The following is a 14,480-nucleotide window of genomic DNA, read 5'->3' as shown; positions in this document are numbered from 1 at the left end:
AAATAAAGACATATTTTCTAGGCCATTTATAATAATGATATCTTCATTGTGCAAGTTTAAGTCATTAATTCAACTATTTTAAATTATCCATTTATGCCAGATGACTTAGGAGTTTTGGGTGTTTTTCAGAAAATGAATGAAAAATTTTAAAAGGCCCATTTAAGTGGATTTTTGCAAAACAATAATATTACCTGTTCTCTTACTTCCGACTCAAAAAGCCATCAAGAATTTAACTATGTCTGAGTGAAAAACATTTGATAGTGTGTAGCAGTTCATTCCACCGACATTTGCTTTGCTGTGTCTGATAATAAATTAAAATGCTGGCACTTATTATTAGACTAGATGAATGCATTTACAGGATAGCATTTTCCCCATTCTGAAAGTAATCTGAAATATTTACTTTTATTGCTTTCTTGTTCCTCCTCTTCTATGCAAGAAGCTTACATTTTAACTCTCTGATCAAAACACTTTCGAAACTGCACTGGCATGCACAGCACCAGCAAGTTAAGGGGCCTGATTTTGGTCTAAGCCAGCTCCCACTCTTAGCACACCAAGTGGAGACAGCAAGGGAATAATTCCTGATAAGCACTGTGGATGAAGATGTCCAGGCTTGGGAGGTGGGCTGGAGAGCTTAGTTGCAGGAATGTAAGCTGAGTCTCACTAGCTGCCCTGCAGACAGAGACCCTCGTCCCATTCCATTCACTGGTACAGATGTTGCCATCAGACCAATAAACCCCGAGTCATGAACAGCACCTCTCAGCTTTACACTTGTGCTAATGGAAGAACCACAGCAGGATTTTTATCTCCAGGCTTTAACTCAGCACTATGCAAATTAACATTGATTTTTATCCCACATAGTGAAAATTAAGAAAACAACCTAAGAATATTGAGTATGCCTTGGAGCTTTAAGGAAGAAGGCATGAAAATCATCTGATACCTCTAAATACAGCTTCTGCAGTTCAGGGAAAGTCTCACTGAGTACAGTATAGGATCTTAGCCAGTCTGCCACTATGTTTTTGCAGTTTTAATAATTTTGACATTAACACACATTACCATTAAGGACTAGACAAACCTTACATAAGGTTTAGAATTATAAATACAGAAGATCTCAATCAGAAATTATAATTTCACTGAAATTGCTGAATATTCTTTAGGTTAAAGCTACCACATAGATCACTGAACATTAAAACTGATGAACAGTTTTTATTCTTTTGTATCACTACAGTTAATTTCTAGTGAAGGGACAATAGCAGAGCTGTTCTTCACTCCCTATCTACGGCTCCCTGCCTGTGACCCAGCAGCCCAGCTTATCTGTACCAGTCACAGGCAGACTGGACTGAAACAGACACCAATAAACAATGGAACCAGCAAAGACAAGGGTGGGCAGAAAGAGGAAGAGAGAAAGCAATGATTGGTTTTTGTTAAGCCACTCATGAGTTTGAATAATTAAAGCTAATTCACCACAAGCCAGACTTGATGCTCTCTGCACTGCAACATCTCAGCGGCCATATCAGGTCTACATACAAGCTATTTTCTAGTGTTTAAGAAAAACTAAAGCTACTGAAACAAGACTCAGAGAGAAAAAATGTGTGGTCTCAGTAATTTCAGTTGGCATACACCATTTTTTTGAACCAATGATGCTTTGTATTTGTAATGCAATCTTCTTGTAGTTTGCAATACCCAAGGATGTAAACAAGACTGTGTATAAATGCAACGGATTGCCAAAGCTGAAAAAAACTTAGGAACTCTCAAGCACATAAGCTCTTTGTCAGCTCTAAATCTCCAAGAAAAACCAAGACCATGAATCTTTGCACTGACTTTAGTGTAATTGAATTGGTACTTTTCATGGAAAAGGACCGTTGGTGCCAAGGGAACTGAAGAGAACATTAGCAGAAACATAGTGATAATATTTTATGCTCTGTGGGAACAGAAATCAGTAATTACTGCTTACAGAACAGCGAGCTCTTAAAAGAGGATATTGAATGGAGGGAACAAAACCAATTCGTTTTTTTACTGAGTCCACGAGTTTTACTATGCACTAAAGTTGTGAATTTTAGTTCCCCTGTTAATTTCTCAAGGCATTTTTCATACCTCATTTAAGTTTGAGAGATCAAACTGGCTTTTCTTATATATGTATATTTCCATACGTTTCACTGATGATTTCTGGGGCTTTTTTATCAGTTAGTTATGTGAATTAATTGTGCTGCTTATTTCTTGTTTCATTTAATCTCTACAATCTTAATTTGGCACTCTGGATAAAGTATATAATCATGTCCTGGGACAGAAGAGAGCTGATGGGAAGCTCTGATGCAAGGTACAGTCGTCTTCCAAGGGAGTGTTGGCTTACAGTAAGATGGGCTGTCAGCCTCTACATAGTATTTTCTAATGATCCCTGGTTCAGGTCTTTTATTGCAGTGAGGAGGTAATTTTTTTTTATACACAGCATACCTTATAACCTGCCAATGAGCTCAAAGAATTAGAGTTACTGTAGCAGTACTAATCTATTTCCACAGTAATTCTGAAGTTGATCTGACAGGCACAAGAACCAAGCAAGCATGCACTTGCTTTATTAGCCTTTTTAAAAGTTGAATTTAACACTCTTCTGAGCTTTTCTGATATGAAAAGTACTGCAGTCACAAGAAGGGAGATCCAAAAGTGCTAACAAATTTAAAAGATGCCATTTAAAATGTATCAGCTTGTATTTGTCTGTGGTGTACAAGGTGCATGGGCTGTGGAAAGATCACCACCACCCTTCTTAGTACATTCTTTTTTATAAAATCAAAATTCCTAGAGGCAAGTGATTGTGACACTCCACATTATGCCCTATGGGCTTCTTCATTAACAGGTGGAGTGTGTCTAGTAATGCTGCATGCTCCCATTCCTGCAATGGATTTTTCTTTTGCAAGCATGATCTGTTTTGCCACGTTCCGGAGTGGGCAGAGAGGGGGCAGCAACAAATGAACTCCGGTCACATCCACTCACATCAAACTGCTCGCACGACCTTGACTGACCCTGATGGGCCCTGCGTGCAAGAGAACATTTATGTAACAAGCTGAGCAGGCTGTCCACCACCAATAATGTGTTAAATAAATCACCAAGTGCTTTGCAGCACTGGGCATATTTTCCAAGCTAACATATAGCTAGATCTAGTTTAAAAGACAGGCAGTTTTCCTGAATGTCCTATGACATGGCATGCCCAGCTCCTCCCTGGAGAAGAATCAGGAATGTGCTGCCTTTTTCCTCAAGCCTCCCAGCCTGGAGATCTGTCAGGTCCCTTCCTGAGGTCAGGGTAAGGAGGATGCAGCTCCCAGCCTCGAAGGAGTGGGGTCAGCAGGCAGCTGGGCCCCTGCTCCCATGCCTATCACTCTGCCCCTCTGTGCCAGAGGTGTGCTGGCTCTGGAGAAGAGCTCAACACTCCTCTGCTCATCCCTGTGCCAAGCACGACACTGAGCAGAAAATGTGCCAAAATAGTTTACATAAAATTTTTAGAAACCAAAAGCTTTGAATAAGGTATGTCTTAATCTAAGCTAATTTTGTTCAACTGTTTGTAAATTAGTGTATCTTAAGCCCATTATTGCATGCCAATTTTGTATTACAAATTAGCCAGGGTGCTAGAGACTGGATGAGAAACCTCTGGTGCTGGAGCACACCTCTGTGGAATGCAATATAGCAGCTGTAGGTAATACAACACCTCCATTCAGGGCAATACCTGTGGATCACACAAAAACTAAGAGGAGGAAAAACCCATTAATGCAATCCAGAAGTGTATGCGTGAACTCAGCACCACTCAGTGGGGCTCATGGCACTGAAAATTCTTCTGAGGCAGCATGGGAGCAAAGAAAATGTGTTTAACTGCCCAGATATAAACTTGATGGTTTGGAAATGACTAGTGTATGTGTCTTTGTTTTCTTTCACAAGAGAGTAACAGCTTCTATCAGCACACATTAGTCTGTGTTAGGTGTTTAAAACCCTTGAGGAAAGGACAATCAGATTTTAGTCAGGTAAGAATGAACATTATTTTTCTGAATTTTCCTCTTTTTTTTCCCTTTAAAAATATTTGCAAACAGACTTTTTTTTCCGAAATGTACTTTTAATTAAGATTACTTATAAATCTGCTTCTATCTCTGTAATAAACTGATAAAATATCTTTCAGCTACTTGTTGAAACTTCAGCACTAAAACAGTAAAACTTTTTTTCCCTGATTTCAATAAGGATTCAAATGGTAAAAACCACAGCTGAACACACAATCTCTAAATTGTTTATTTTCTACCCCAAAGGTTTAAATCTTCCTATCTATATAAACAGTTGAGAGCAGAGGAGTTGTCTTGAGGCAAATGAAAATAATAATTTGTTTTTCAAGTATTTATGGTGAAAAAAAATCTTCCATTTGTCTCTAGTTAGTGTGCTGTGTAGTCACTGCCCATGATAAACCATGAGAATTCAAAGACAATTATCCCAATTTTATTTGCAAGAAAAATCTCCGGTACACTTGGTTTTGTCCACTTGGCAATTTCTAATTACTTTTATATCATGCATGAAAGGAAAAGAAAGAAAAACATGCAATGTTAGCTTCCAAGACAGTGAGTGAAAATGTCACCTGACTTTCACCCTCTCTGCAATCAGAAGAAAAAAGCCACCCTTAAGTTTCTCCTTCTGCTTTGAAATTCAGGAAAGACATCAACATCCACCTCACAAATGCCAAGATATGTAATAGTTACACAGAAGAACTTCTCATGGTACCTGAAGGGAAATGGAAACTGAAGCTTTCATTGTCTTGTCAAATAATTACTGCAAAATATAATTTTCCAGCCAAATGAAAAGAGGTAGAAGGCAATAAATACTCATGATTATTCTCTGGATTTTCAGAAGTCAGTAGCAAAATTTCCGTTGATTCAAACACTCATGATTTCACTAGGAAAGAAAGAAATGTCAAGTTGGAGGAGGAGCTTTCGCCTTTTGAATTTTTGCTAGATAATTAGTTAGGCTTCAACAATTTTCAATACAGGTCATAATTGCTTCAAAGTGCTACACTCACGTGATCAGTGTCTTTTGCAGATAGTGTAGCACCACAGGGAATAGCCAACATAATTATGTAACACAGTTTGGATCGAATTAATAGTTCTGAGAGTTCAGGTTAAGAGAGATTAGGTTTCCAGATTGTCTAGATCAGGTGCCTAGAAATGCCTCTTTTTGTCTTAGTCTTTTGTAAAACAAAATAAAGAGCCATAAAATTATTTTTGCTCATAGAGGGCTGCACACTTCCCAGCACTGCTTGGAGTTAAGTGTTCTTTGAGTAATACTGCTCTGAGACATTTCAATTTGAGTAGGAAAGGCCAGAGGAGTTCTCACATGAACATCCTTTACCCCACAGAAGTTTCCTCCACTTGGCTGCACCCGCTGCAGTGGCACAAACAACATTTTCACCACAGGCAAGAGCAACGAAGCTGGCAGCTAGAAGTCTGTGATACTGCCTGTGCTGGGAGGCTGTTTCCAGGGCTTCAGTGCTTGCCAGCTGGTCAGCTGCTGAGGCACAGAGCTCCCACACAGGAGGCCTGTCTTCAGCTGAAATTGTTGGTAGGAAGTTTTAATCAAAACAGTTCAAATTTTTTTTTAAATCAAACTGAAACCATGGAAAATGTTACAGTTTTCTCAAGAGTTCACATTAAGAATTTCTAGCAGCTCTTTTTTGAGACATAGATTTGAATTTTGGGGTTAGGGGATTGTCTGACCCCAGGCACAGGATTTTGTGATTGTACAGAAGTGAGGACACCCTCTCGTGTATTCTTACAACCCATTTTTATTGATGAACTGGGAAAAGCTGGATTTGAGCATAGAGTGATGAGAAAACAAGGAGTTACAGGAACAGAATAAAATAACTGAGTGAAGGTGGCAGATTGAGTCAAACACCCAAAGAATAAAAGAAAAGCCCAAGGTGAAAACATCTGTGACAACAAGAAAGCTCCAAATTATAGGACTTGGAGCTGATACTAGATTTCCCTACCAGTAGTACAACAGTTTTAGACATTAATAAGCATCCCATGTTTTAAAAGCTGTTCAACAAGAGGTAGCAGCATGCTACCAGTATAATTTACTCCATAAACTCTGTATATGGAGGTCTGTGCACATGTTTTCAGAATAAAAGTTTAAACCACAAAGAAAACTCAATAGAATTTCACTATACCTCTGAAGAATAAACTAACAAAAAACAAAAGGAAAAAATAATGCACCCCCTCTGGATGTGTGAGTTCCTTCTTTTAAAGAGCAGGAATATAGCAAAGAGATAATTTTTTAAAGCTGAGAAATGAGGAATCAAATAGTAACCATGCGACCCTGTTCTGGCACAGCAGACTCCTGAAGTGCATTGCTGACACAGAGGAAGGGAAGCCCCAGCCCAGCCTCTGGACTGATTCCTTTCTACCACACTACCATCACTGACACAACTCCTCTTGTCTTCTTTCCCTGAACCGAAGACTTTTATCTGTGTTTTTTACCACAGAAACTAGGGAACTTTCTGAAAGGCTTTTTTTCTTACATTTCTTCCTATTATGTATTTAAGGTTATTAGTTCAAATTTTAAACCTTACTTAAATTCTCAAAGCTATTTCCTCTCAGATATTATCCATTCCCATCTGTCCTTTGAGGTACCTCGTTTTCCTAGCAGCCTACATTTTTATTGATAAAATCACCATGTCACTGGCACATCTGCTGACAAATATATACCATATGCTTCTCTTTCTCTCCAAGCAAAACAGTTACCTGAGTTTAAGCTGTGAGGTTACATAGTGCCGTATAATTTCATGAGTCTTTTGCATCAGGAAAATGTTGTTTATAACTGCTTCTCTTACAGAATCTAGTAATTATCCTAATAGGCCTTTCTATCAGTAAATTAAGTCCAGTGAAGACATACAGTACATGCATGACTAGAGAGCTCTTAATTAATTTTCAGATCATTAAACCCCTTTCAGCTGATGATTAACCCAATTCTGGGATTCATACAGACTGTGTAACAAAATATGCCAGAAGGTAACAAAAACATTACGAATATTCATTCTTAAATTGTTCACCACAGATCACTACAGAGACATCCCACACTGTCAGTCTTCCATGGGGACTTGTATTATCAAGCTTGATGAAAAGATACCTTTTAGACAATACTAAAAAAATAGCCTTTTATAGGGGAAAAACAATTTTGGTATTATTCATACCAGTTTCTAGCTTCTTATACTGAAGCTTTTCTTATCTTAAATTTATTAAATCTAATTTGGTTCTGATGCCATCCCCCACCCAACCAGCACAGTGTCATTAGTGAGTATAATTTTTATATACAGACATTGTAACAGATGGTACACTCAGGATCTCTGCTTTGAACTAGCAGAAACTATTTAATTAAAATGTGATTTCATTCAAAACAACCCAGCCCTGAAATAATAAATCTTATTCTTGAATGGGAAGTTGATGAATGGGACACATGCACGTCACCAATAGTATTTCAACATCTTTACAGCAATTTGTCTTAAAATCTTATATCTGAAGTAAACTAAAACTGAGCATTTCACCAAGATACACATCTTCTCCATAAGATAAGAAAAAGAGGAAAATATATTCAGTTCTACTGGGGATCCACAATACAGGCTAACGAAATTCAGTCCAATAATAGGGTCACTAATGCAAGCAACCTCCTTTCCTGTAGCCTCTGTGTCTACTCAAAGCACAGTTCTGTCATCCCTGAATAAGGCACATAAATAGAGTAGAGAAAATATGAGAATAAGACTGATAAAGTCAGGTTTCAGATGCCTCTGAAATAATTTTTACCATTCCGACTGTGCCTTTTTAATTTTTTTTTAATTAACACCACTGAAACAAAGAAGCACTAAAGTCACAGAAGTTCTCATGGAATTCTCCACCTAAGGAGGTATACATTTACTGATCTGACAGACTGAAAGCATCACCCCAGACCTAAACTAATTTCAAATTAGTGAGGAAGTTACAGCTCTTACCAGGGAAAAACAATGAGGCATAAGCTCTCTACAGTACAACAAAGTTACTGTAAGAGGCAGCAAAAGCAGAACTCAAGTGCAGATCTTGTAGTTCTATTGAAGCAAGGTATACCAACACTCTCCTCCCAAAAATAGAGCAGTTTGGTTAATTAGTTAATAGGAAAACTCTGCTAATGTATAATGATATTGCTTTTCACAAGAAGCCTTGTCTAAGTCAATACCAGGTAGCTAAGAAGCTGGATGTACAAGATTTCCTTTGGGCAGAAACATGTTTTGACTAGAAATGTATTTGACATATGAGATCTTCCTAGGGAATGTCTATGTGATTTTAACTTCCCTAACTTCTCTAAATGAAAGGAAAAAAACCCCTATCAAAAACACTCTCAAAAGGAACCCCAGGCTATTATTAGCACCACGTTTAATTGCTGCATAAGCAATATTTCAGCAACTGTTGAGTAGCAGCAAACAACCAACTGTAGTTTGGCAATTACAGAGACATGGTTATCCAAGAGTTAATCAGCTATCCTTATGTGGCTATGCTGTTCTTTTCTCCTTCCCACCACATTGCCAGGATGTGTAGGAAAGCTCCCTCTTTTTTCCATCAAACTCTCCTCTTCTGACAAGTGGAGGACAGTTCCAGCATTTCTAATTTGAGCATTAAATTGTCTTCACCTTATTTGAACCTGATTTTCTTTTTGTTTCAATATTATTTTCACTGCTCGCTTCCTCTGAGGATCAGTTTGACTAGGAAGATCCATAAGCCCATATGCCAGGGTTTAACAGCTAAATGGAGTGAGAAAATCTTCAATTAGCTGAAAGTGATTTCAGCTGGGCAGGCTGAATGTCTACTGACTGAAAAGCTAATGTACCAGTCATTATATTTCCTAATTATTAAATTTGAGCTGAACATAAAATATTTTGTGCCATTAATTAAAAACAACAACAAAAAAAAACCCAACAAAAAACCAAAACAGCCAACCAAAACCCAAAACCCACCAAAACCAAGAGTAATAAAGCCGATTATTCAAATATTGGAATTGTTTTGGGTAATAGATGCCCCGGTCTTGTAGCCAGTGGTAATGAATCACTGCACTAAATCACATAAACTGTCCAGCTTCAAATAAGTGCTTGCATTTTAGGTGTATTTAAAGAAATACTCTTATTCTCAGTGATAACTTACAAGCAGTTTCACAAGCAGCCTCTGCAAATTTACCTTGGCATTATTAGAAAAATGACAAAGAACAGAGAAGAGGATTTTTAAAAATACATTTATATGAACAATTAACTGATAGCCTTTTCCAAAACACAATAATCCTCTTCAGAATGGTTTATCATTATTTCTACTGCTGTAGTGTTTAGAGATTTAGTCATGGCACAGATTCCCTTTGTGCTAGATGCTGTACAGGAACAAAAAGGCAATCCTTGTCTTGTAGAACTTACAGGCAAGCATGTGGTTATGTGCTAGACAATGCATTTTAGCCCATAATTGCCTCATTTGTTTCAACCCTGATCATCTCTCATCTTTCTTAATGGAATCAAGGTATTGACATCACAGTTGCTGGGTACAGATTTATATGGGACCATATGCACAGTTACAATGAGAGGGCTGCAGTTTTTGTTGAATTCCTTATTTAGAAAGCATATTATTTCTTTGCCTTTGATATACTAAGCAGTAACCGTTTTTCTCTGAAAATATTTAATAGACAAAGCTAATTCAGCTTTGCTGGCCATGAGCTTCTGTGCATTAAGCCATCTGTTTTTATGTGGGAATGGGAGAGAAAAGAAAGCAGGTCAGTTGTCAGAAGATAGAAGTTAAATAAAACTCACTTTGATTAAGTAGAATGTAAAAATATAAGTTAATTGAGACAAAAGTAAATTAAAATCATTACCTACTGTCACTTCTGAAACATTATGGCTTATCATTTATGCACACCACATCCGTGCAAGAGCACCCTCAATCTCTGCCTGCAATAGCTGCACATTGTAATTTTTATTATTGCCTCAGGGGTTTGCTAAAACTCGTCCTTGGAAAAGCAGGAGAATTTCAACAAAATTACATCTAATCACATTTCTTAACCTCAATCAACGATTAATTTGTCCTGTTCTGTTTAGCATTGCAGAAGATACAAATTTCATCTCTTAATTGTGCTTTCTTTTGTTCTCTCTACTGACTCCAGAAGCAAATAACATTCTTTTCTTAAACAGATTTGAAAAACCTTTGTTTCCATTATAGTTAAGATAAGTTGTTCAGTCAGTTTCACAGAAGTCTAAATTTGCTCACCAGCTTCAAATATGACCAATTTGTGGTTAATTTAAATTTTCTCTAAATCAATTTATTCAATTTTTCTTCTCTTTTCTCTAAATTCTTTACAGTCAAAGATGAGTTATGTTTCAAACAATCTTAATTACAGAGAGGACATATTTTTCACAAGCTGATGTCATCTCTCAGGACATTTTTAGTTCACCAAGGAAATTCTCCCTTTTGTCAGTACAGAAAATACTACTCACCAGTAACCATCTTCTGTTTTACTCTATTCTTCATCAAATCATGCACTCAAATGGGAGTTCTGGCACCCTCCTGAGTAATCCTTCACCTCTTGTCCTTAAAATTCTCTACTCTTGCGTTTAACCGTGAAGAAGAATAAGGTCACGGTAACTTAGGTTTTATGTAATATCAGTTTAAACAACAAAGAAAAGAAAAGAAAAACCCACAACAACAGTCTACACTGCTATACTTCTAAGTCAGTTTCTGTAAGAAAAAAAATTCTGCTCTTTTATTGGCTTTGCAAAGGAATTAGCATGCAATTGAACGTCATCATCTTTGCCAGGCAAATAGCTGTAGAAATATATTAAACACTCCTAAGTCTCTTCAATCCCATTTAGTCTCCACCTGTCTCTCAAACTGAGCATCCCATTCAGGCAGAAGCAGAAATACCATACCGAGTACAGAGAGAATACAAATCCGTGTATTTCAAATGCACAACTTCTTGCCTGGCTGTTCTCACTCTTTGCATGAAAAGTACAGAGTCAAGAGATGGCAAAACATACACCAGTCAAACACAACTGTATTTCACCTAAGAAATAAATGGTATTCACATGTTTTCTACAAGTTGTCTTGCATTTATAGCCTCAATCATGTGGACAAAGCAGAGGTTGGTTATGAATACGAGTATTTATATGTATTCTTGTGCATATTTCACTGTATATACAGATATATGCTGCTGCATGCCAGACAACTTTAACAGCAGAAAAACACAATGTTCAGTACCCAATGTGGTGTTGATCTTCTTTTGAACTAGAACAGGGTTTTGAATTTGTCACTCATCATAGATATATTCTCCAACATATGTGATGTATTTGCTTCTTGTACAAGAAATATTCTACCTGAACAACAGAAGTCAGAATAACAGCAGAGGGATTGTTAATAAAATAGCTCGTTATTTTACAGAAATTTTACTCCACAACTCAAACCATCTTTCTTACATATTCTCATAGAGCAAAATACATCTGCACACCTAGCTGCTAGAAAGTTCTTCCTGAAACATGTTACTCAGAATTGTTTATAGTCATGGAAATCAACACTGCAGGAAGTAGCCAAAGACCACGGTTTTCCTCCTGTTCCCTGGGCTTTGCAGACAGACCCAACCATGCTGCCAAGTTATCACTTCCAGGCCTCCATCCCTGTGCCAGCCTCACCAGGACAATGGGGTGCCAGGCATTCCCCTTCTCCCCACTGACACACAGCGCCATTTTTCCAGTGTTGAAAGCAATAGACCTAATTAATGGAGAGCCCCATCACCAGCACCCCTTCTGCCTTTGTTTTTTGCCTAACCAATAGATGATACTCCTCCAACAACACCCCGCTTTAAAAACATCCATTATTTAACAAAAGAACTGTGCTATAAAATAAAAACGACTTACCAAACACCAACAAAAACTGCTGCTCTTTGTGGCCGATTGCTTCTTTTATGCTGGGGTTACTCTAAGGTGACAGGGAACCTGTGGGCACCAACAGGCCCCGTGGGACACCCATGGCCACTTCCCACCCACCCACATTCCCAGGGCCATGAGTCCATTCCCCTCAGAGGTGTCCAGTGCTCCAGCCAGGGCTGTGGGAGAGCTTCCAGGCTCTCCAGGATGCCCATGGCCACTTCCCACCCACCCGTATTCTCAGGGCCATGAGTCCGTTCCCCTCAGAGGTGTCCGGTGCTATGGAAGAGCTGCCAGGCCCACCAGGACCCCCAGGGCCACTTCTAACCCACATTCCTGGGGCAACGAGTCCATTCCCCTCAGAGGTGTCTGGCCAGGGCTCCGGCCAGGGCTGTGGGAGAGCTGCCAGGCTCACCAGGATGCCCATGGCCACTTCCCACCCATATTCCCGGGGCCATGAGTCCGTTCCCCTCAGAGATGTGCGGAGCTCCGGCTCGCACTGCGGAAGAGCTGCCAGGCCCTGCCCTGCCACCCTGCATGCCCCAAAGGTTTCCTGCAGTTATAACTTTTAGGAAAATACAACCCCTATGTCTCAGAGTTGTAACTTTGCCGTGCTTTTAGAATTTTTCTATCCATTAATTAATTCCTTCATCAGTTTGCTGCTATGCTGCCCCAGTGACGGCTGTCATGAGGCCTTGAAAACCGAAGAATGTAGAGGGACTCTTTGTTCCTCAAAGTCTGAAGCCAAAGAAGGCACCTCCCAGCAATAACTCTGGCTTTCCACAGAAACCCCCACTCCAGCATGCACATCGATCATCTGAGCAAGGAACTCGTCAACATTTTTGCCTCATGATTGGGATTTAAAGAAAGAAGTGCCTCACTTGCATGTACAAATCCATATCAATAAAATCTGTCACAAAATTTAAACATTTAGGAAAACATCTCTGGCAGGAACACCTTTCTTTTTTTTTACTCTGACACTTAAGTTCAACAAAGGAATATTTCTTGATACCTTTTCACCCACATTGTAAAAGTGATAGCTAATTTTAGTGTTACTTTGCATTTCCCTTTTATCCCTCAGATCACACTGCTTCCTACCAGCAAAAGGTGAGGATAAAAGAAAACAGAATATTCTTGGCTAGTTATTTTTATGCCTAAACTGCAGAGCATTTTGTTATTTGCAAAATTGTTCTACCATAATCAGATGGTTCCTCGGCAGTTTTCAAAATATAAGCATCTCAAAAAGTACAGGTTTTGGGGTTTGAGCTGTTTCAGGTATCAAAGTTTCTATGTTTTTTTGATAAAGAATTATATTAAATGAATGACACATATTTTCTGTCAGAGCAATGACAGGTCTTTACCCCATATTTTCTGTCAAACAATCTTTTAAATAGCCACATTTCTCAGAAATACAGTCAGAGATTGTTATTATCATTACTGCTGGGTTTGGCACATCTCTTCCTACTACACCAATATTTATTAATAGTTTAAATGTTATTTTTCCAAATTTTATAACATCTTTTACGGGCATTAGAGTAAATGCATTTGCTGCATTTTACAGCATTGCACAAATTATATTTTGACTGTTATAGTCAATTTTTCATATATTACTGTAATAAAATTAAAATTTAATCAGAATGTCAAGATTTAAAACAACCCTGGCAAGAGCTTCTTCCACAGAAGTCTCATTAATAAGCAACAGAATACCATACCTTTGACAATTACAGGGGCTTGAGAGGGTTTTTTGCTTTTAAAAAAGACAACTCTACTTCATTATTTTTAAAAGCCTTTGTTGTGGCAAGTAATGAAATTATATTGTTCCTTTGACTTGTCTTGTAGATGGAGTGTCTTTGATCATATAAGTATCATTAATTCCCATGTCAATATTTTCCCTTTCCTATCTATGATCCCAAAGTACAAACAGTTGCTATAGGTGAGTAAAAGTGACATTTTAGCTTAAGAAGATCATTAGATACTGGTCCTTAAGGGCAGTTTCCTTCAAAAAAGAATGAAAGAAAAAAATTAAATATCTGTGACATGAGTTATAGTGAAACCACTTGTACAAAGGAAAGACAATCACATTGTAAATTATAAGCACCTCAGCAAATGGACTTTCTACTGTCCCAGGGGCAAGACAATGCTTAGGAACATACTGATTTTGTAAAAACTGAAGACTCTGCTTCAATTAGAAGTAAAACTTCAATATTTCATTAAAGCCAAAAGTAAGCATCCAATGCAAGACTGGAAAGAAATACCTCAGCCTTATGTCTCTTCTCACTCTTCTCAAAATGGAAAGATATCCCTGATTTCCTAAACAATGTATGGTGGGATTTACCCAACCTGACCTACCTGACCTTGAGATTTCTAAATGTTACTGCCTAAACCTAAGTTAGTCATGTAGAGTCACAGAATCCTTGAATCCTAAAATATCTCAGGTTGAAAGGGACCCATAAAGATCATCAAGTCCAACACCCTGCTCCTCAGGACTGCCTGAAATGGGCTCATATCACTAAGGGTGTCATCCAGACACCCCCGGTACTCTGACAGGACTGGT

At 38.3% G+C, this 14,480-nt stretch overlaps 1 protein-coding gene across 1 annotated transcript in view; it reads right to left on the bottom strand.

The window, feature by feature from the left end:
- SPATA13 (spermatogenesis associated 13) overlaps positions 1 to 12,027 on the bottom strand; it is a 172,158-nt gene extending 160,131 nt beyond the window's left edge. Inside the window, exon 1 of the mRNA XM_064409195.1 lies at positions 11,918 to 12,027. The gene's annotated coding sequence lies outside the window, so the exon portion shown is untranslated. The remainder of the gene's footprint in view (positions 1 to 11,917) is intronic.
- Between the last annotated feature and the right edge of the window lie 2,453 nt (positions 12,028 to 14,480).

Source organism: Passer domesticus, chromosome 2 (assembly GCF_036417665.1).
Source record: "Passer domesticus isolate bPasDom1 chromosome 2, bPasDom1.hap1, whole genome shotgun sequence".
Lineage (NCBI taxonomy): Eukaryota > Metazoa > Chordata > Aves > Passeriformes > Passeridae > Passer > Passer domesticus.
The sequence above is the reverse complement of the archived record's forward strand: the minus strand, read 5'-3'. Positions and strand labels throughout refer to the sequence as shown.